The sequence below is a fragment of the Lonchura striata genome, chromosome 2, assembly GCF_050655825.1.
Source record: "Lonchura striata isolate lonStrDom1 chromosome 2, ASM5065582v1, whole genome shotgun sequence".
In the NCBI taxonomy this organism is placed as follows: Eukaryota; Metazoa; Chordata; class Aves; order Passeriformes; family Estrildidae; genus Lonchura; species Lonchura striata.
In genome coordinates, this window is record NC_140704.1 from 50,614,053 (window position 1) to 50,638,627 (window position 24,575).

Sequence of the window (24,575 nt, forward strand, 5' to 3'; positions counted from 1 at the left end):
GCAGAGAAGTTTTGTTTAGACCAAAGCAGAGAATGACTAACTAGATAGTTTTCCTCAATTTTCCTGTTTACTACACAGTTTATGAAGCAGCAAGAAAAGATTAGTTTGAGCATGAAAACACTGGGAAAAGAGCTTCCTACTTTTTAAGATTTTAAAGAATTTAGTAGGATTTTTGTAGTCTGCTTGGATTCTGTATTTGTTTTAGTAAAAGTATTTTTGCATTTTTTAGGAACAACCTTGGAGAGTCCAAAGTGTATAAACAGAGCATGCTACAAAGTAACACCATTTACGTTTGAGGATGCTACTCATCATACCTCTTCTTACTTTTAGGAATAGCTTGCCAAAGGCATAAGATTTTACTTTCTGCTCATCACTCTTCTACAGTCACACTTCCACTCTTCCAAGTCACACCCTGAATATTTATGGTCTCCTCTGTTTGGTAGGTAGTATGGAATTTGTAACAGATTTGTTACTAAGAATGTCTGCTTTGATGAGACATCCTTTGTTTGTTGCTGATACTGTTTGTGGATGAAAGAATGAGGATAAGTCCTTGAAGTTCTACAGTGGTGTGCGTGAAAAAAAAAAAAAAAAAAAAAAACTTGGAGAAAATGGAAAATAATTTTGCCATTTTCTACTTGCTGTATGACTGACAGAAAATCACTAATGCTTCAACATGTAACACATGAGAGAGACAGATGCAGCACCACCCTGAGTAAAACATGCTTACTTTCATGATCTAAGCCTTTGCTAGTAATTCAGCAAGTTAAATATTGAGATTTTTAAAGAGTTTTGCAGGTGGAATTCACTACTAGGATCTGACAACCCACAGCTGAATTACCAAGGCATTAAACTCAATTACCTCTTCTTTGATTTTTTTCTTTAAACCTGTTTAGAACTAACCATGTTGTTCCTTTGTATTAGTTATTTTGCATATTTTTTTCCAGATACCTGCAATCAAAAACAAAGGACAGACTGTTTCCATTGAGAAGATACAGAGAATTTTTTGTTGTTGTTTAAAAGACAAGTCTATATTTCTGATTTGAATAACTAAGATTAAACATTATTATATCCTTACATCTGCTGCCAGTCCAATTTTTAGAACAATATCATTACAGAGATGAAACAGGACTTAGATGAGATAGCTGAACTTAGCAGTAATGTTCAAAATTCACACTATCCATACCTGTGTTGTACTTTTGTACTTTTCTCCATATTTTATCTGCAAATTTAAATTCATGCAAATCAATCAGTATTTTTTACAGATAAGATGACTTACTGCAAAGTGTATGTAATAACTTTGCCTGTATGAAACTGTGACAATTTTTAATATAAGTATGCCAAAAACACTTTCCAAAAACCAGGATCCTGTTTATTATCTTTTACATATTGCTTCTCTCAAGAAATGGTAAAAAAGCAAGTTTCTAAGATTTTTTTAGTAATTTTGAGATAATTTTATTTCTAAATATGATTTGCCATTATTTCAGTGGAGGCATAAGCTGCATGAGGAAAAATAAGACAGCCTATGGCTGAAGCAATATTATCAGTAAACAGGTCACATAATAGCATTATTTTGATATTGTTTACTAATAATAGCTTTTTTTCCTACTATACCCTCCTGAGTAATTTTAATGAATTTCTTCTTCTGCTTTAATAAAAAGAGAAGCATGGATGAGTTTGAGAAAGCAAGCTTCAATAGCACACAGATGTCTGCTATCTGTCATTGCTGAAAAGCTCCAGAAGAACAGTTTTGGATCTCAAAGAAGGTATGATCTCTAAGAGATTTGTTAGCAATCATAATTGATGCTGGGATGAACTCTTCTAGTAGCTGCTATTTTATTTAAGTCTGCCAAACAAAGTTTTTGTGTTGATCAAATAAATAGTCTTTGAAAACTGTCTGAAAGGATTTGGAATGATACCTCAGAACTTGCATATTTCTACCAAAATATCTGAAAAAATAGAAACAGTAGAATGCAAATTCATAGTAACAATTTTTTAAATGACAAAACAATATTTCACACAGCTCCAATCAAAACAATTCAACTGACATGACATTTCTCAAGCCAAAGTTCATTTCACTGAGGTGACTTTTTCACTTGAAATTATTTGATTTTTCTACAGAAGATTGTCACCTTGCAAAAAGATGTCTTCCCCATATCTGATCCCTTTGAGATCAGCCTGCCAACCAGATTATGTCTTATATCCTATGGCTCACAACTTAGAGCATTCACTATGGAATTATGAGATTTGCATGGGGTCCAGCCCAGATGAAAAAAGAGAAGGCTGACTGCTTTGCACATGCAGACCGTAACTTAAGGGGAAACTTACTTTGGAATTTTGGTCATTAAATAACATGCAAAGCCTTTTCACAGAGTTCAGACTGCCATTCCATTCTCCCCCAGTTCTATACAGAATAAAAGAATTAGTAGATAAGACTGAAAAATCTTGAAATGCTGACAAATTCTTTTTGGAAAAGATTTGGTTTTCATTATAAATTATTTCCATGTACTCCTAAACAAGTATCATCACCTATTTGCAGTTCAACATAGCTTTTTTTCTTTTTTTTGCTTGTTTGTTTTTGAGTTTTAATAGTTTTTTTCTAATTAAAACAAATAAATTACTCAAAGCTGGATTTGAAGACAGACAGTTTCAAGTCAGAGAAAAAAAATCTCAAGTGTCTTTTCCTGGCACATTCGTTTAGAATCATAGAATGAGTTGTATTGGAACGGATCTTAAAGTTCTGACCCCCTTTGCATGGGCAAAGATACCTGCCAACCTGGCCTCGAGTACTTCTAGGGATAGGGCATCCACAATTTCTCTAGCAACATGTTGCAGTGTCTCACTGCCTTCACAGTAAATAATTTCTTTCTAATATCTAATCAAAACCTACCTTCTCTCTGAAGCCATTCCCCCTTGTCCTTTCCCTGCATGCCCTTATAAACCCTCTCTATCTTTCTTGTAGTTCTTTATCTTTGCTGTAGTTCTGTAGCTATTTAAAGGCTGCACTTATGTCACCTTAAAGGCTTCTCTTAGGCTGAAAAACCCAATTCACTTAGCCTTTCCTCATAAAAGATGCTCTGTCCCACTAATTATCTTGTTGGCCTCCTCTGGATCTGCTCAAGCAGGTTCATGTCCTTCCTGTGCTGGGGACCCCAGAGCTGGATGCAGCCCTGCAGGTGGGGTCTCAGCAGAGAGGAGCAGAGGGGCAGAATCCTCTCCCTCACCCTTCTGGCCTCACTGCTTTGGAGGCAGCCCAGGACACGTTTGTCTCTCTGGGCTGTGAGTGCACATGGCTGGGTCATGTCCAGCCTCTCATCCAGCAGCACCCCCAGGCCCTTCTCCCCAGGGCTGCTCTCAATCTGTTCATTCCACAGCCTGTGTTGGTACTGGGGGCTGCCCCAGCTCAGGTGCAGCACCTTGCCTTGGTCTTGTTGAACCCCATGGGATTCCCGTGGGGCCACTCACTGAGCCCGTGGATGGCATCCCATCCCTCAGGTGTGGCAACTGCACCACTCAGCTTGGTGTCATCGGCAAATTTGCTGAGGGTGTTCTCAATAAATTCGTCTATGTCATTAATGAAGATATCAACACTGGTCCCAGTACCGACCCCTGAGGGACACCACTTGTCACTGATGTCCATTTGGACTCTAAGCTGTTGACCCTGAGTGGTGGTCACATCCACTACCCTCTGGATGTGACCACCCAATCACTTTCTTATCCATCAAATAATCCACTCACTGAATCCATCTCTCTCCAATTTAGAAATAAGGATGTTTTCAGGATCTTGTCAAAGGCTTTGCATAAATAAATAAACAAACAAATAAAGAAACAAATAAAATCTATGGCTCTTCCCTTGTCTACTGATATAGTCACTCCATCAGTGAAGGCTGTCATGTTGGTCAGGTAGGTCTCAACCCTGGTGGAGCCATGCTGGTGTCTTGAATCATGTTCTTGTCCTTCATGTGCCTTAGCGTGGCTTCTAGGAGGATCTGTTCCATGATCTTCCCAGGCACAGAGGGAGGACTGACAGGTCAGTTGTTCCCAGGGGCCTCCTTTCTACACTTTTAAAAAGGTGTACATTTCCCTTTTTCCATTCACTTGGGACTTCACCTGAATGCCAAGACTATTCAAATACCATGGAGAGTGTCTTGGTGACTACATCAACCTGTTCCCTCAGGACTCTGGGATGCATCTCATCAGGTGCCACAGACTTAGGTATATTCAGATTCCTTAGGTGGTCATAACCTGATCTTTACTTACTTTACTTTGCTCTACCAGTCCCCATCCTGCTGTCCTTCTTACTGACAAGATATTTCATTTGTCTCTTGGTTTATTATGGTTCTTTCAACTTCTGGTATCAGTAATATAAAATAGAATTCAAACTCAGACTTATTATAAAATATTCATCTTTTATAAAGCTTTTTTTTTATTACAGAATAGCTTTCAGAGCATTTTAAAGGAGATCTCTACAGTTGTTCTCTATTTCACAGTGCAGAATCTGAGGGATTACACATCAGGTGAAGACCAGTTGAGAGCAGAGAAATCTTTGAAAACAAATCTCGTAGCTCAAAGGCTTAGTATATTTGAAGTTAAACTTGAAACTGTCAACATTATTCTAATCTCACATAATGTCAAGATGTCTAGAGCTTTGTTTGCCTTTTATTTTTGTTTATCACTCTTTCTGACATTTGATACATTTCTGTATAATGCCTGCAGTTTTTATCCCTTTAGATAGAAATGACTGCAAAGGTTCTTTTCCCTAGTGCACAAGAAATAAGCTCAAATATTTATCCTACCAAATTCTATAATCATATTTAAGAGTTGTAATTTTAAACTAATCTATTTGATGTTAAAGAAAGTAGACAGATTTTTTTGGCTTTCTGTTTTATCTTAGATTTGGTTTGCCTAAACTCTTAGAATTTGGAAAGATGATTTTCTATTCCCCAGGGGAAAAATAAAAATCCCTCTGCTAAAAATTAAAATGATAATAATTATACAAATGTGTGACAAATTAAATAAAAAAGTCTGATGTATGTAATGACAAACCAATATGAAAAAATATATGAACAACCTATCCTCCTATTTAATGCCTAAAAACTTTAAAAACTTAAGTATTAGGAAATTAGAGTTAAAATATTTAAATTTTAAAAAATATTGTTTAGACCTACCTTTTATTTAAGTGTGAACTAATATTTAAAGGATCATATTCACAGAGGATATTTTTTCTCAGTTCTTTTCTCATCTCAGTTCAATGTACTTTGAATTTGCTTGGTTTCTAAGCAGAGCGCATGGGTTATCTATTCTCCAGTTTTTTCTCCCCTGACTGTCTAAGGTTAACAAGTTGTTTATTGATTTTTTTTTGTATTTATGGGATCTTCTCTCATATTAAATGGAAAAATTCTGTATCCTATTGAGCAACTGAAGACATTTGGTTTTATACAGTCCACAGATCTTACTTTTGGCTAGCACTTTTAAATCTCCCATCCATCACAGAAACTCCCTGGGTTAGTATGAATAATATAGGTAAAGTAATGTAATTTTGTGTTAATTGAAATACAAAATACAGCATTATTTTGAGATCAATCTTGTAAAATCTATTTTATTTGGAAGAGTTATATTGTATTTTAAAGAACTCCTAATCTATGCCCTACCTGCTTATTTGTACATATGTCCTACAGAAATCTGAACTGATTTGGGATTCCATGTGGTAATCTATGTGCCCACAGAACTACATGGGACTGTATCATCTTTAATGGTGAGATGATTAATAAACTTCTTTTATCGGTCTGGGATTTTCAGTCACAAGCAAAATACCTCCCTGTTTGGAGCATCACTGTAAGAACTCCTATCATCTTGTATAAATTAGGTTTCTATAAATTAAGTTTCCTCAGAAATGTCAGAATTGTTACTCTCCCCTGCAACCCCACTCACTTCTGATTCTAATGGCTTTTTATTGCCTGGAGAAACCTGCAGATTTCCACATTCATAAAAATGTTCCTTAAGGTGAAAAAAGAATTCTTCAAATACTGATTAAAAAGTAATTGCCTGAGGCCTTGAATAGAGCTTCAATGCTGAAATCAGCATTCATTTAAGTTTTTAAAGATGTGAAGAGAAATAAATCCACATCCCTTACACACTTGCTGCTAAATCACACACCAGTACATTGATATCACTACCTGCTACAGCGAATCATCACAACCTATAGAAACACCATAAAGTAACTATAGTGACACTAGAGGCTTCCCTTAGATACTTTGTCCAAATCTCTGTGCTTTCACAGTATCCCATTGGTCTTAATGGAATGAGGTACTTTACATGATACAAATATTTGGCTCCAAAATATGGATGGAACTTAACATTCATGCTTTTATACAAAAAAAAAAAAAAAAAAAAAAAAAGACAGAAATGCAAAACTGAGATCTTGCTTGTGTAATTCATATTCCAGACATTGATACCTAACTCATTATACAGAAGGTCTGTTTCCCACCTAAATTCTCATTATTTTTCACCTTTTTGCCACCACAGTGGCAGACATTCAGAGAGTTTCAGATATTCTGTACAGTTTGTGCTTCCCCTAATGCAAAGAAACTCTGGGCACAGAGCACATCATGCTCACCGACACTGCTGTTTTTTTGTCTTCCCTGCTGGAGGGCAGTGTTGTAGTCACCCATACAAGCTCTACACCGTCCTGTCAAAAACATGGTTCAAGCAGCCCTTTTTGACCAGTTTACATGTGCCTTGCCCTCCACTAATACTTTAAATTACCATGTAAACTGCAACAAATGAGACTTTGAAACTATGTGAAATGATGTAGAACATTCAATTACAAAGTCTCTGCAAGAGCCAGTGGCAGCCTCTCAAGGTTTCATTTTGCCTCACAGGACATCCCAGTTTGACACCCATTCATGGCTGCATTCTGAGAGACATTTAGCATAATACAGAAGCAAATGCTGCAGAGGCAGATGTCCTATTTGCTACAGAGCCACTGGGTAAAATAAAGAGTGTGTGTAACATCCAGTGGTATCCTGTGGGAGAATAAGGCACAGAGTCTAAAAGAAGAGACAGATAGACAGGCAGGATGAAAGATTAATTACACAAAGGTGAAACAGTGAAGAAATATAGCAGATACATGCTGGAGAAAAGGGAGAGAAAGGCAAACAATTTCTCAGTAATGGTTAGCTGTAACATTTTCAGGAACCTATTTTCACCACATGCTTATTATTATGTAAATTCTATTCAAGTCTGAAACAAACCTCCCCTTTTTATTTAAACTCCAGAAACAGGAGATTTCCTCGTGATTGTCAAAATGACAAAGTTATGCACCATCATGACAAAGGACAATAAGCACTCCAAACCAAAGCAATAATAATATCCTAAGTTTTAAAAAATAAGCTAAAGATGCAGTCACAAAGTGTAAGTACCTACAAATTGTATCTATTGACTGGCACTTTTTCTGTGATACTGAGAGCACAAGAAAGATGAAATACTCTATGGCTATTATTATTTCTGGGACAAATTAAGACAATAGCAAAACATTGGTCCATGAGCACTGCCAAGGACTAGATGCAGATATCCATAAACCTCAAAGGTAAGCATCAGTCTTGACATTCTCAATGAAAAGTTAATTGCAGAATATAATGCACCTCTTCTGCCCAAATAAGACGAGCTTCAGAATGCTTGTAAAAAATATCCAACAACCACATCAAAAGTAGAGGTCATTAACACATTAAATATATTCAGTGCTCAAAATTTCTAAAATGTTGTGATTTTCTGATATTTACAACACAAAATTCATGACAATTTTAGAAAAAGAATTGCAGAATAAGAGAAAAAAAAAAAACAATAATTGAAAATTAGTTCTAATAAATCTTAACCAGAAATGCTTTGTTTTCTACTCGTAGTATTTTCTCTTTTCAAATGTAGTGACATCTATTCATAATATTTTAACTATAAAGTTGAAATACGATAATTCCAGTGGAAAAAACTATATAGATTTCAAATATAAACACTTGTTTGTTGAATACTCTGGGTTTGTTGGTGGTATTGGCTGCAGTTTTGTTGAAAAGGTGGGCCTGGAAACTTGACTAGTTTTCTTCCTCTTTTGTTTCTTTCTGGGTAACAGAAATTGCTATTATTTCTACAACTTTAAAGAAGGATACTAGCTTCCATGCGAAAACCTAAAGTGATTAAATGTCTCCTTCTCAAGGTTATTTCTAACTTTTTCATAAATACTGAAGTCAACACTATTTATAGATGACAATGTCAGCAAAAAAAAAAAAAAAAAAAAAAAGAATATAGGCTTTTTTCTCCTTGCAGCTGAAACTCCTAGTTTATATTACCTTTAAGCAAGATAAAAATATGGCTTTGTTTATGATTTCACTGGTTACAATTTAATCCTCTGCAAGATCATTAAAACTTTTATTTGGATGCCTGCATCCAATGTTTACTGCTCTTTTAGCTGAATTCAGCTTCCTAATAATAATCACTCCAGTTCTGAATTTTACATTTTAATTAAAGAGATGTGATTACTTTGGAAGTATACAGGAGACTCTCTAAATTAATGCACAAGCATCATAGAAGTGCTTGAGGCTCATGGAAGCTACAGTTAGTCTCGGGATACAATATTTGTAGAAAATATTGCAGAAACTCATATACACTAAAGGAAATTAAAAACTTAATATTATGGTAACAGATGCTTAATAATATTCCCAAATCTGTATTAAATACTAGAGGATAGTAAAGATAACCAATGGTGATTTATAATACAAAGAAATAATATTCAAATTAGAAATATTAACATACATTCCCTGCTCATAGAATAGTTTTATCTCAAATAATCTTGGTATCAACCTCCATAGACTTATGAAATGATGCATTTATTATCTTCTACCAAAGCAATGTATAAATGCAATAGATCCAAAAACCTGCAGGTTATGCTAGATGTTCTTTGTGTCCCTCCCTGAACACTGCTTTTTCTATACAAAATAACTGCTCTTCGTAAAAATAAATGCACACAGTGTGTAGCTAATAATTTCAGTTGCAACTAAAAGGATTTGATTTGAAGCCACTTAATTTACACTCTGAAATCCTGGCTGTGACTGTGAAGATACCTCTAGAGATGTCAGAATCTTTCTTCTTTGCAATTGATTTCCACCATGTCATACAATTGTACCCCTGATAATGTACCATTTCCAATGCCTTGTTCTGTACATATATTAAACCTATGAATTATCAATTGTTTCTGTCATGAGTCTTTGAAAAAAAATTCTCTTTGTCTGTAAGGTTTGATCATAAGAATAAATTTTGAGGCCATTTTCACTTCTACCTTCAACTTTTAGGAAAAAAAAAATACCCCAACCAATCTCTGGATTTTTTTTTTTTAAGGGAAATTATATTTTTCATGAAGACTTAGCCAATAATCTAGCTACTTCAGGTGATATTTCATGATATTCATATGAGTGACTGACTAGGTAATGATGCTTGTTTATTTTTATTCCATATGTTTTTTTCTTAGAAACCAAGCTCTTGGCAATTTTCATTCCCTGTTTAACATTCAGGTAGCTGTGACAGTATTTCCTTGGTACACACCTGCTCACAAAGTCTGGACCACAGATTTACAAGAGGCGTGATTTCTATTTTCATTTTTATTCAGACCATGTTACCTTAACTGCAAATTTGTACTTGGTTTACAGGTCTTGATACCTTTATGCGAAATGAAAACTCTCTGTATGTTGTAAGCATGAGGCCAACATTCATATCTTCATCAACTTAAAATCAGCATTATAATTTATTTATATTGGTCCTAAAAAATGGTACAACTAGTCAATGGAGAAAAAAGTACCCACAAAATATTAGTCTTAGTTTCACTCTCTTATTGGAGTAACTATTGTGCAATGTCTTAGATGGCACCTTATGAAATTGTTCCTAATGTCTTCTTGCTTTCTAAAGAGGTCAGTCAATAAGATTACACCTTGATAAATATCCCAAGATTATGAGTAAAAATGAATTTATTTGTGAAGTTAAATGCCAATATTCCGTTAAATTTTGAAAAACGTCTATACTAATTGCTGTCAGTTTGTTTAATACTATACATTAAGCCTATTAACCTAAAGAAACATTGTGCAATTTATAAATATTTCTTCTACCATGCAGTGCCAATACATTTTGCACTGTTAGTTAATTAATATTGGGAATAGTTTCATAAATATGGTGAGATAATCAGACTGGCACTGGTACAGCATGACTTAGGCTGGGACTGAGGGTCCTAGGCTGAGCTGGGACAGGTTGAGCCTGGACCCTTGGCAGGAGGTGCTGGCGTTGGGGGTTGGGGTCCCAGGGAAGCCAGTCCCAGCCACTGAGGTCTGTGAGCACCAGCAGGACCTGCTCAAGAGCTCTCCTTTAGGCATTGACCTGCTGTTTTTGAGACAGAGCATTGGGAGGGATATTGCCTCTGAGGGAGTGCTGGTGTCCTCAGAACATTGTGCTCTAGCATGTTTTCCCACAGCAAATAGCTCAGGCATATCTAAAAATAAGTAAAAGGTAAGCTTGAAACCACTTAGCTGAGGAGCACGTCCTGTATCAGACCCAGGATTTAATCTCTGAAGCCTCACTGTTGTCAGAGATGGGGATTTTGCCATCCTGGGGGAAGCCAGAAAAACTGGAAAGACTTTCAAAAGCAATACATGACATTGTATTCAACAAATTTGTTCAGGTGGTCAAATGATCTCAAGGTCATCCACAGCTCTCACACCCACCAGAAAGTAAATGCCTTCTCTAAACATGTCAGAGCCCATGCTCAGTCTGAGGCATGATTGTGGGCATCCAACACCTTCTGCCAGTTCAGAGGTTAGAACTTCTGAACAATACAGCTCTTGGCCATTCCCACGTGTCCAGGCACTGGGTACAAGGGAGAAGAGCTCAGCACCTCACACTCAACTTCCCTTCCTCAGGAAGCTGTAGGGAGCTGTGAGGTCACTCCTCAGCTTCCTCCTCTCTGAAGTAGACAAACAGAGTCCTCAGCCAGGTATTTCAAACTCATTGTGAGACATTCACCTCCCTTTAGAGAGCAGTAGGACTTCAACACCAAAGTGTGGTGACCTACAGGTTCTCTAGGGGGAAAACAAGGATACTATTGGAAATTACCTACAAAAATTCTTTGGATAATAGATAAACAGATCATTAAAGTAATTTACAAAACAGCTATCAAACTCTGCCATTTTATTTGCAACTAGTGAGCACCACAACAATTAGATTGGCAACAGCTCTGGAAAATAACATGCACTTAAGTAATTCCTTAATGGAAATATCTTTAATATTACTTTTAAACCATATCAATTTATAAAAAATATTAATGTATGTGTGAAGTAGGCAATATACTTTTCTACAAGCATGCCCATTTAATCTAAAATATGTACTTCTTTTTTTCTTACGCACAACTGACAAAATCAAGTATTAAAACATTCATATTTCCAAACTGATAATTAAAAGAAACTAGGGTCAGATTTAATTTTTTGAGGATGGAATATAGTAATTACTATACTTGACAATTTAGCCAAAGCCAGTTACTCCAATCTCTGCTCAATTAGCCAATAATTATCAGCTTCCAAAAAGTAGCAATTAAATAGATGAGAGTGAGTTTTTGGGGTTTCCTTGTGTGTGTGGGGGCGGGGGGAGGGAGGTTTTTAAATATCAGAGAGAACAAGTGAACCCTAATAAATTTAAAGTAGTTAATCTTCTACTGAAATTGAGATATGTCTGTAGTTTGCTATCAATTCTTATTGAATTCTGTTTTCAACACTGTTTTCACATAAAGACAATGTACTTTATGTGTGTCAGTCCAGTGTAAGATTCATATCTCTGACAGTAATCTGTTATATAAAAAATATGCAGTATTCAACAGCATGATTCAGGAATTAATCAGCATTTTCCCAAGCAACAATTTCTTCAATAAAAGAATGACTGAGATTAAATAATGCTTTTAAATTAAAAACACGGGAATTCTGAGGAAAATAACACCTATTTTGGTAACACTGGAGGCAAATCAGTCTCAAATAATATTGCACAGCAAAATATAATTTAGTCTTCATATTTGAAGAATAACTTAAAAAATTAGCCTGAAATGTATCATTAGTTAAGCACATGAAGACCAAGTAACAAGTCAGTGGAACTGGAGAAAAGAAAAATAGACATCAAATACTCAGCTTTAGCTAAATCATCCAGCCAGCTTAATTAACTACCACTGAACTTTATATGTATGCACATATATTGATTCTGGAAATCGTGTGATGCACAATTATATTCTAAATTACTGAAAGGTCTTTATTGGCTTCTGTTTTTCTGTCGTGTCGGCATAAGTAGTAGATTCCACCATACAAATTATTATTACAATATGGACCTAGAAATTCCAAACTATAAAATCAAGATAGAAAAAAGAGATCACCTATGAGAAGAGAGACCAGTTATTAAATTAACTTAAAAATGTATTTATTAATCCATGTGGTCATATAAACTTCAGCTAAATTTTATGACATAAAAGACAGAAAATCAGAGTATTTCTGTTTGGAAACTTAGCAGAGTTGTAATTTTTCTTGTGAGTAAATGTTCTAGAATATAACTGTGGGCATCATATTATTTGACAGAAATGTTCAAAATATATTGAATGATGCAGTATTAAATACAATTGATTAAATATATTTCAGTTACATTTACACTGAGATTGATCATACTGAAAAGGGAGGACACTGAAGCAAAGTGAGAAAGTTATTAGACTAGTTTAAGGAAGAGTAGAAGTTAAAAGTTCAGAATGGCCTTTTTTTTAGTTGATCTGTAGTCTGTCATCCGGCTGTCAGAGTATTTGGTGCTTGCTTCTTCCTTCCTATTCACTAGGGTAGTCCATTGTTGAAAATAGCAAATTTTGTGTAGAAAAATACAATGCTGTTTCTCCTCCAATGCTGTTGCTCACCTCCACAGAAACCTTTGAATTTTATTCAAAAATCATTCTACAGCCAAACCAAAAAGCACTTCGAGTTCAATCCTAAAAGTATATATATATATATATATATATTCTTCAGGGAAAAAAGAGCCAGTAAGCGGCTTGATTAGACAACCTAAGTATCTGTTACATTTATCTGGGTTTTCCTTTACATCCTCTCTGAGAACACACATTTAATTGCTCAATATACTGCTGTCACCAATTTGTCCTGGGTTAAGTATTTTCTAGTAGTACATATATTTCCTTTGCTAATAGATGCAAATTTTTTCAGGGAAACTGTTCCCTAGCTTTAATAAGGAGAGAGTTGAAAGTAAAAACATAATTTTCAATAAAATAATTCTGATTATTTTTTAACAGAAAATGTACTAGTTCTTGTGCAGATTGTATCAAATTCAGTTGAATACATTAAACCAAACCAGCACATAAATTACCTTATAGAGCTTCATTTTCCATTTTCTTGGTATATGCTTTGAAGTCTTTTGCTTTTTCAGCTCCTTTTACAGTTTCTGCAGAAATTCTTCTGTTTCCTGATGACAGAAAAACCTTTCAACTTCAATTTCTCAAATGTTTTGTTGGAAGCTGGAAGTCCAACTAAAGATGCTCTTGGCAGTTGGGTGCTAGTGTGCCCCTTGCATCTGCTCCCTTTTTGCAGCAATATGCATGAACTCATACTAGGTTACCAATTAATAACAAGAACTCAAGGCATCTATTAATAAAATCACAATTATTACTAACCAGTTAAATATAAAAGCCTTAGAGCATAGTGGGATTTCTATTTTAAAAATGATGCAAAACCACACAACCTAACTCCCTACAGTTTTCAGGACTAGCCTGTACCACCCTGGTCAGCCCATCCAAAACTGCTTCAGCCAGGCTGAAATGTTACTGCTCTGTTAAAGGGTGGTTTGTTTTGTGAACTCAGTAATGTCTACTTCAGAGAGAAAGACCTAAAGAATCCATGGTGTATATTATTGATTATGGTGAGTACCTGAGGTCAAAACTGGCACTCAGCAAACATTACATGTCCAGAGCTTTCATGAACTAAAGATTAAACTCTAAAGTAGCTTTCTTCCCAAACAGCTGGCACAGGTATTCTGGAAAAGCGTTTTTCTTCCCACTGCACACAGGTGTGTTTGCAAACCTCCTGCTGCTTCATTACTTCACTGAATTCCTGATTACAATGTATGCAAGCATACTACACTGGTAACTGAATTATTTCAGCATTTTCATCTCCAAAATGTATGTGTGAGCATCAAAGGATCAAGAGGCACTGATTTGGTGGGATGAACCAGATTAGTCCCTAAATTAGTCCTGGCAAATGTGTACACACACAGTTGGATATCATGCTTAGTAAACTCACAAAAGCTTATAATTCACTCTCTAGATTCTATTTTTTTGGCAAACAATTTGTAGAGAATAAGAGCATCAAATCTTCAAAATTATAATTAATATTTTTTGATCACATTCTTGGAGTTGAAACCTTTTTGTCCTTAGATCAATGCTCCCTGCTACAGAGAGTTTAAAGAAAAAAAGTCCTTTAGAAATAGGTAGACCATATATACAAGCAATCCAAATATCAATTTAATCCAAACATTATCTCAAAAATGCAATAAAGTCTACATGAGAAAAAACTAACTGCTGGAAAAGTGACATTCATATTCTATTCATAGACCTAGGAAAATAGTTGTGATTTAGATACTATTTTGTGACTTAAGTTTTATTTCTCCTGTCTTTCATTCAGTTTCTAGGAAGCATTTTTGTGGAAGAAAAATGATTTTGTTATATTTAAGTATTGCAGCTTAAAATCTAAAATTTGTGAGTCCACTATACAGAAAATATAAAGTGAGAGGAGCATACAAATAAATTAAGATGTCCTTAACATGGAGAAAACCATCAGTTTAGTCAATGCTTCTGCTCAGCCTTAGAACCACATCCAGTTATATGTTAATAAGCAAGACCAATATTTTATGTTGACATTGTCAGGTGTTCAGAAAAATACACAGTTTTAATTAGTAATTTACAAAAAAAGATGCTTCAAATGAAAGACCCCAGAATTTAAACCTGTGGAATCTGCTACAATATTCAGTGAACCTAGTAAATATTCAGTGAATCTAGCAAAATCAATGGAACAAGAAGAAAATAATAGACAAAATATATTGACTGTTGTTAACAGGTGAGTTCTGTACCACAATATAAGGTTGTCCCGGAGTTAGACAAATTCAATAGTGTCACACAGAAAATTTATGAAATAAGAAAAAAAAAAAAAGTATCTAATAATAAATTAAAACACACAGAGTAACATATCTTTATTTTGAAATGTTAATTTCCATTGGAATAAAGAAAAAAATACAATATTTATAGGAGCCTCCACCTCATAATTACTAAATGTATGCATGTATTCTCCATAAAATTAAGATAAATCAAAATAATAGATCTGTCTTCTGAGGAGATGACTGTGGGGGCAAGTGGATTGCTTCTGCCATGTATTTATACACACAAAACCTATTAATGGTTAAGTCTTAAATCACTAAACTTGGCTAGGATAAAAAAAAAAAAAAAAAAAAAAAAAAAAACTAATATCATAAGTGTAAAATTAGAAGTGGGACTAATGTTATTATCAGTTAAATTGTGTTTTTCCTGAAACTACTAAATGAGAAAACAATAGGACAAAATTAGTGCCTTTTGCCTGTCTTGCTATTCACTTAATTCTGAAGACTATATAAAATGTACTATTCACAAGATCATTTTTGATATTGTCTCTATTTTACAACATGAGTATTTGGCTCTAATATATTGTATAACAACACACTATAAAATATATGAAAAGTCATTCTAAAATGATAATATATATAAAGCAATGGAAAGGTTCTGAAATATACTCATAACAGCACTAATATGTTTGATGAAGTGCTTGTTTCAGAAAGAAGGATTGTTGAAATAAATTATTAATAGTAACAATCCCAGCCAGTAGCACACAATCAAGATCTTATTGCCAGAGTTGTTACAAAAATGCATAGCACTTTAAAATCCTAACTAACTGAGAAAATACACTTTTTATAGTTGTCCATTTATGTAAAACCACCACACACCAATTACTGACTACTGTGGTATTACTTGAAAAAAATCACAGTTTCTGAATGAATGTTTTTCTCTAGAAATAATCACCTTGCCTTCTACTATATTATTAAGTTTACCTTCCACAGAACAACATGAAATTAAATTATTAGTTTATTATTTGGGTTTACATTATGATAATTATTAAATATTCCCCTTCAAGGCAGTCTGGTTGAGTTTTGTTTTAAAATTCAAGTTTTTCACTATTAAAAAAAACCTTTAATAATCAGATAAGATGCTGTAGAATGAATTGAATAAACCTAACAGCCAACCTTATTTTGGTTCAGATAAGCAATTCTTTGTCAAGACATGTATAATATACATATTACTTCAGTATCAGGAAACAATTTCACTGTCTTCCATCTTATGCTTCAGAAGTGACCATGATTTTGCCACAGACTTAAAGAAATAAAAATAGCATTCTGCACAAACATGCGAGAATACTATGAGCCTCAGTTTTACTGAATATGAGATTAAGTTTTACTCTTGATTTTGTGACTTAACTACCCTAAAATGTAATTCTAGGAGGGTTGGAAAAAACCCAACAAGCGAGAGTCCTTGTACTAAATTCTGCCTTTCTTATTCAATAACTCCAAAGGCACTGCTACTTTTTAAACTGAACTAGTCCAGCAAGAATTGGGCATTTTAATTCATCATGTTTTCAAGCATCACGGGGCTAGGGAGTACCATTACAGGAACATCTTAACCCTATCCTAGAATGGCAGGAATGTCAGCAGAGACTTATCTCAACAATGAAAAATATTAGGTTTATATGGTCAGTGACTAGAAATGAGTAGCACTACATAAATGTGGTTCCTCTGTTGCATTCAGAAGGCGGAAGGAATTTAAGAAAAAGAGCACAAAACTGTTTGAGCCAAACACTGAGTGGGACTTTCTCCTCCATATATTCTCTGCAGAAGAGTAGCTGAGCATGCATAAATATTAAGGCTTCTCATGTGATATTTTAAAGCCTTTAATTTAATTAGAGTCTTGTATTATTGAAATGTAGCATGTATGAAGAAGGCTCTTTGAGTGCCATCACAAGAAAAGTACATTAGCTATTTGAAGCTTCCTGAAGTGTGTGGCTATTTACAAAAATGGGAAATGTGATGTCAATGACAATGCATGCCTTTTCAGGTCCACATTTTGGCCAAATATAGCATGCAAGGTAACATCTTTGGTCTTTTCTACAGCATGAAATATCTAAAAGAACCTTGATAAACAGTACTGTAAGAGTGTAGAGAGCCATGAATTTTTCAATTGTACTGAATGGCCTTCCACTGTCCTTTTTCTGACACAGCACTTTTTATGAATGCACAGAAGCTGCCTAGAACAAAAGGTTTCCATACTTTAATTAAAAGATATGGAAGAAAAAACACAAACAAGGAAATCTTGATTCTCTCAGGTACCAAAGATAGTATTTTTAAAATTTTATTTAATGGAAATATGAGAGATACAAACAAGAAAAGAGATTTGGCAGACTTTAAACCCTTTAATAAATTGAAGGATATCTGTTATGATATGTTATTAGAAGGAAATACAAAAACACTAAGAGCCACATCTTTCCACCTCCACAAGCTCTACCATAATGTTTAAGACCTAACTGTTCTCTCCAGAAGATAAAGGACTTCTGAATGGAAGCAATGAAAATGTTCCATGTCTTTTGCCTGCTGTTGTCTCTGTGCACCATTCAAGAAGAAAGATTTTCTCACTGTATACTAGATCAAACACAAGACCAATTATTCTGACCTCTCGCCTGCACACCTATTTTATGATATTACTATGTCTTAAGTGAGCAAGATAGCTGAGAATTCCTGCTCCCTTCCTCCAGCAAATAAGAGCTTTAAACAAAGCTAGAGCTTGAATTTGTTTAGGGACAGACAGGATGAGACGAGGAAAGTTGTATGGTTTGGGGTGTTTTGTTTTTACTGAGGAGAATTTTGCAATTTAAACAGTACTCTGTGAGGCGCTTCCCCTGGTCAGTATGTCAAGCTTATTATAAAAATCATCCCCAATATGAAATAAAAAGGGAAAAAAAGCAACATTGAAACATAAACTTTAAGGAATTTAGAGATTTTAGAGGAGCTAAGATTTTACTTAAAATAAATGAGTAGGCCTTGATGAAGTTAAGAGTTAGTAGTTAACTAATAATTGATTGCTTGTCAGCACAATGTTTAGTTAGCTGGGTTTATAATAAAGAATACAGAAATTGACAAATAGTTTTCATAAGACAATTGTGGGCCTCCTCTGTTCTGAAACCAATTGAAGACAAGGAATGGGAGTTCTACCAAGAGTTCATTTGTAATTTTTGCATTGAAAAGGTAGAAAGGTCAGAACAAGGAAGACTTCATTGACTTCCTCATTTTGGTACCCATCCCCATGAAAGGGACCACCAACCCACTTCAAGGAACAAACTACGCATGCTTAGTGGCTTTTGAAATGATTAGCATATGAAGTGAGGAATAGGTTGTACCAAAATTATGAATATGAATTTGTATTTTGTGTATTCAGTACTTACTTGTATGAATAAAAGGGCTCTGTTATCACTTGGAAGCTGTGGTGTATTTGGGAGCTATTCCGCACGCTGCCCAGCATCGCAATAAACACACACTTTCTAACTTTAAACTGTTGGAGAGTTTTTATCTGTCACAGCTGGATATTGGTACTAGATCAATATCCATATATCTTTAATAATTCAACATTACTAGCCTGTCTCACAAGACTTAGTTTCAAGTGTGTTGAAGTCTGTTGGAATGTAGGGCTTTTGCTACTTCAGGGATTCTCTCAGGACACTGTTGTCACAGACACTTTGGCCTGCACTGAGCTCCTTCAAGAGTGTCATGTGAACTCTTTCTGAATCTTGTCCTCTTGTTAAAGTAGAAAGATATGCTAATAGTTCACATTTACATAGTGTTTTACATTCTTAAAAGCTTTTTAAACATTAACATATTCATCTCAAAAGCAATATTACACACACAATATTCTCTGTTTTACAGACTAGTGAGCAAACATGAAGCAGTTAAACTTCTGACTGGTGCTACTTATTCTCTTTAGAAGTTGGGAGAGAAAAAATCCGCAGAACCGGAGAGGGAACTCAGACAAAGAAATGCCTCCGGTGCTGTGGTCTTTTCTTCTCCCTGTCCCTTTGGATTTTTACCTTTGTATAGACTCATCACTTGTGATTTCAGAGCTGCAGTTACTATACCTTATCTAAGAGCAGTACTGTGAGGAAAGCAGTAACCTTGTCAGCAGAAAAGCACAGAAGATGCCCAGCTGTAACAGCTGAGCTTGCAAAGTGAATTGCCATCATCTTACAAGGTATTGTTATGTGATAAAAATTTTCACTAAACATTCTATAGGCTAAGTTTATGTGAAAGTCAGTAAAGTTTTTCTGATACAAAAGACAGCACCAAGACACAGGTTTAGCCCCCAAACACTGTTGCTATATTCTTTCTTATTTCTCCTTAACCTGCAAAACTAATAGGGGACATCAGGGTAAATAACAAAATGTACCTACCAGTGCCATTGTATATAACAATTTCTCACGTGTAAAAATGAAAAATACTTATCTTTGCTAGAAAAGCCCATTATTATAAAAAATAGACCACAAATTGGATCAAAATTCTTCCCTCACTCTAAATAACTAAGAATCTGATTTCTGATTATACTTCTATTAAGTTCATACTTGCAGGAATATGCAAAAAGGAATGATGGCAACTGTAGCATACTACTCAGTTATTCAAACTGTGAAAATGAAGACAGAGGAAACAACAATTATGGACCTATTTTATAAAACATGAAAGCCAAAATTCCACCAGAAAATAACATAAAATACACAAACAATGACAGCAGAATTTTTTTCTGGACACTTTTTTTTTTTTTTAAGCTTCATATGATGAATCACCTGTACCATGAAGGTTTTTCAAGGAGAGAGAATATTTGTAATAACTGTCAAATTCCTATGGAACTGGGAAGATTCACTTGATAGGACATTAAACATGCCTGCAAGGTTGACTGGTTAGCAGTACAACTGTTAAAAAATACTTTGGCTAGAATTTAAATAATACTGAATTATAATGACAGCAGAGGTTTTGTTTTCTCTCAACATTATTTGCATTTCATTAATTACAAAATATCTTTTAAATAGATTCCCACCACAATTCTTCTGTTTCCTCTTGCTTTTCACTTTTAATTTAAGGAAGAAGGCAGCATTCTTTATTGCATATTCTTCTTCCCACAGAAAATATAGGTTATTTTCTCATAAGTATGTTAAACATCATCCAGGAACATCAAAGATGCCACAGGTTTTCTGAACTGTTTGCTAAGTTTGTATTGTTGTATTTTTGGATGAAGACATTAGATCACCCAGTTCCATACCTATGATACACATCTATAACATTTATTCATCTTCCTTATTTCTGACAGCTGCCAAGGTTGATACTGACAATTTCATAATGGAAAGCTTTTGTAAATTAAGCAGCTTGTACCTTTTTAAACCTATTTTCCTCTGACAAAGAGCCAGTTCCCTTTTTTCTTTTGTCCATTACAGCCTTACAAAGCCTAGAGTGTCCATTTGAAAAGGCCAAACTGACTTTTGAACAAGATCCTGCTTGTATAAAATTCCAAGCCTTGATGTATTGGCATGGAGGCTGAGATAGCCTTTTATCTTCAAATATAAAAGGCAGCATCTGCTTCTGCATGCCCATCTGATGAGTGTGGAGGGATACAGGAAACTGGCTTGTCAATGCCAAGCACAAATATCTTACACAAATATCTTTCTGAGACTATGAGAAAAGAATTAACGAAACTGATCCAGAGGTGCTTTGTGTTGATGCATGGGTTTTTTTTACTTCTCCACTGCCCAACTGGCCGTAAATAAATTAATCCCAGAAACAGAAACTCTAGAAACATATTAATGTAATGCTGAGGTTCATACAGCTAGAGAACCTGAACTAGGCAGTGCCTGAAGTAAGAGCTCTGGACTATAGAGCCTCATATCAAATGGTTTGGATTTAGTGTTGCAATTTTTAACGTGATTCTTAATGTTGAATATGGCTGAAAACCACAAGTCATTTTCAAAGGAATCTGCTGTCCAGGAGCTGGCGCTTAACAACATTAAAATTCCCAAATGACTGAGACACTTGGAAAACAAGATATGAACCGAATTTCACAGGTACCTCTGGAAAACATCTTTACATCTTTATTCCCCACCTAAAAAGGATAAGAGTACATAGATGAGGTAGAAAATGGGGAAGTAAGACAAAAGCTGCTTCCAAAATAGGGTTGCTAGGTTTTTCTTTCTTTTTTAAACTCAATTTCTGAGCAGATCAGCCCAGATAAACTAACTTGAGTGTATCCAACATGGCTTTTATATTTTACTTGTAAAAGGAAATGATGTTACTGGTGTTATATTTAAACCTGTGTATTGAGAAAGCATTACCATCTGCTATTGAAGTAATCATGCAAAAATTCATTCTATTATTCAGAAGTAGTTAAAGATAAGATAAACTGGGGATTTTTTCCTGCTTTTATGCATGCTGAAAAAAATAAAAATATTTTTTTAACCTCAAAATAAATTTAAAAAATACACTTTTACAAATTCTCTTTTTATGCAAGCTCAGGTACTATTTGGGAGATATGTAATAGAGGCAAATTTGAGAAACATGCCCATAAGCAGAAGCACAACAAAGACTGGATTACCAAAAAGCAAACAATTTACAAGAGCCTCCTGGTGGCATTTGCAGATCAAATAATTTGAGGTCACAGAAAACATGATTTTCAAAGATATCCAACTTGAAGTTTTACAGCTGAAAATTATCAGTGCCTAAAATAATTTTAACTTACTTTTTTCACAACCATAACACAGAGCAAATACTAATTTAATAAAAAGAGTGAGGATGGGAAGGAACTATCTTGTTTGAAAGGAAAGGCCATACCTAGAGCTCTGGTTTTGTCCTTAGATTCTCCCAATTAAGCTGCTTTAAATAGATGAAACTATATGCTTTGCATCCTAAGCAAGCTATCTAAGGAACACAGCCCTGAAGGAAAAAAACCTCTTCTTTTTATATGCCTTCAAATGCATCATATGAATCTCAGTGATTAAAAATTGTGGCTCAGCTTCAAGATGTAGGGTTTAAATTATTGCTTGGCATAATATGTTGTGCAGTTCAGTGGAACTTGCTTCTAATAAATTTTAGCTGACATATCAACTTATTTACAAAATCATAATTAAAATATCTAAAAACATGTTTGTTCCTTGCTTTATTAGGTGATTGGGAATAATTTCACTCTCTTTTATGGCTAGACAGCATGTGGCATGGACCTCAGGGGGGAAATTGGGCAGTTTGGCCAAAAAAATGCCTTTCTCAGGCTTTTTTAAAAGGCACCATTCAAAGTCTGGCAGCAGGACGAGAGTTTTTGGCTTCTACACTGCTGCCTCCATTGATGACATCACCTGTGAAGCTTAAAACAAATAGCCTGTTGCTGGAAATTATTAAAATACAAGTGTTAGCAGAGCATGTGTGGGAATTTTTAAGACTATACAGTCATCTTTTCTCCCAGCTCATGCTCTTCTGCTAGGAATAGTATCAGAAGAATTATGCCCATGAGAAAAGTTGCTTTCCTACCTACTAGACATGAACCCAGACTGTTATAAATAATTGAATAATTCTTTTTCTTAATCTGACAGGTATTAAATGCCAAATGACTAATAAAGGCAAATGAATAGGTAAAATTTGCTGAAGTATCAATTTCTTTAAAATGAAATAAAACTTTTCATTAAAAGGAATTAATGGTCATAAAAGACAGTCAGAACATTTTTATGAGCAAGGAAACTAACATTTTCAAATGAAAAAGTCACAACTTTAAATGAAAAATATAGACAAACACTGTAAATGAACTTGTTTTATGCATTTAAAATCATTGTAAATATTTCTACAGAAGCCTTACACCCATATTACATCTTGGTTCAAAGTTGAACATCCACTAAAAAATCAGTTGATCGATCACTTTCATGCTATTATAACATACTGCTTCCATCAAAAAGCTGAGATTTTAAGAATAATAAAATAAGATCCAAAATCTTTAGAAACTGGTAGCCTGAGTTGAGCACTTGTCACTCTTACATCAGAATCCATGGAAAGCCATTCCATAAAAGCCAAGTAACCCCTCCATTAGCTCTTTATATCAGAAGTGTAGCTTTTGGCCTTTGCTCTGGTTTTCAGTTACCAGGAAAATAAGTTCACTAGTTTATTTTGTTGATGCTTTCAGCATGAGACAGGTAGAGAAGTTCCTGCTTATCTATAGAAAAGAAAACAATAGCAGAGACACCTGTTTGTTTTGAAAACTTCAGAAAAATAGGGCAGCATCTCTGGATCCCTGACTTGTGCCATACTGAGTGCATGTCCCAAGGTTTGTCTTTCAATCCTTCCTCTCTCCAATTCTTGCAGGCATAAGGTACATATTTCAAGTACAGAACTAAGCAGTAATCCATACACTTTCTTAAATCTATGTCTTTTTCTGTGTGTAGTCCTATTTCTGAGTGACCCAACAAAACACAAAAAATAAAGGACATAAAAAGAAGTATTCCTCCTGAATGTATTTTTAAATTCAAAAGCAACCTTGTAATACACAACATAGATAGAAATTTTCATTTTATTTTCAGTGCCAGCTAAGAACAGAACAAGATCAGGAAAGAGTACATAGAGCTAAAATAAAACTGAAACAAAACAACACTTTTACATAATTAATCTAAGCATGAGTTTCAAAAGAATAGGGCCAAATAAAACTCTTTGCCCATTCCATTTAGTTAATTCCATACTTTTTTTAAACAAAGGCATCTTTGATGGAAAATGCATTTCCCACAGAAATTCTAAATATTTTTGTCAAGGTCTTCGTAACTAAAAAAAAGCCCAATTTTTTTAAACAGCATTATTGGGAATTGTTAAGTGTAAGGTGTAAAACATAAGAAAAACTTATAAATATCTGGAAATATTAGTCTGTTATGAACTTTGTTCCTGTTCTTTCTCCATAGTAGAACATATTTAATTGAAAAAAATGGAACAAGGAAAGATTGGTTAAAAAATCAAGGAACTGCAGGAATTTATGAAATAAAGATATTACAGATCATTATATCTGGTAATGACAGGCTAAAACTGAAGACAATTTTAAAACATCTACAAAACTACCAGAAGCAACACAAAAGTAAAGAAGTAGGAGGATAACTTTGTAAGGATGCACTATGGACTATCTTATGGCAAAAAATGTTATTTAAAGGAACAAATCAGAATTCTTTAGGAGAAAATAGAAGATTAATTATAGGTTTTTAAGGGATATCTGTTTTCTGATTGTATGCCTCTGGCTTCAGAACAAAAGTTGCAACACTTTTAATTGGATTCTTTAAGCCCATACAAGCTTCTAACACAGATTAATTTAGATTACTTTTAGTTTAGGTGACATACCAATGACCCAACGT

At 34.6% G+C, this 24,575-nt stretch overlaps 1 protein-coding gene across 3 annotated transcripts in view; it reads right to left on the minus strand.

Moving 5' to 3' along the window:
• The window catches only part of CNTNAP2 (contactin associated protein 2), a 1,072,692-nt gene that overhangs the window by 825,548 nt on the left and 222,569 nt on the right, over positions 1-24,575 (minus strand). The gene's annotated exons all lie outside the window — the stretch shown is intronic.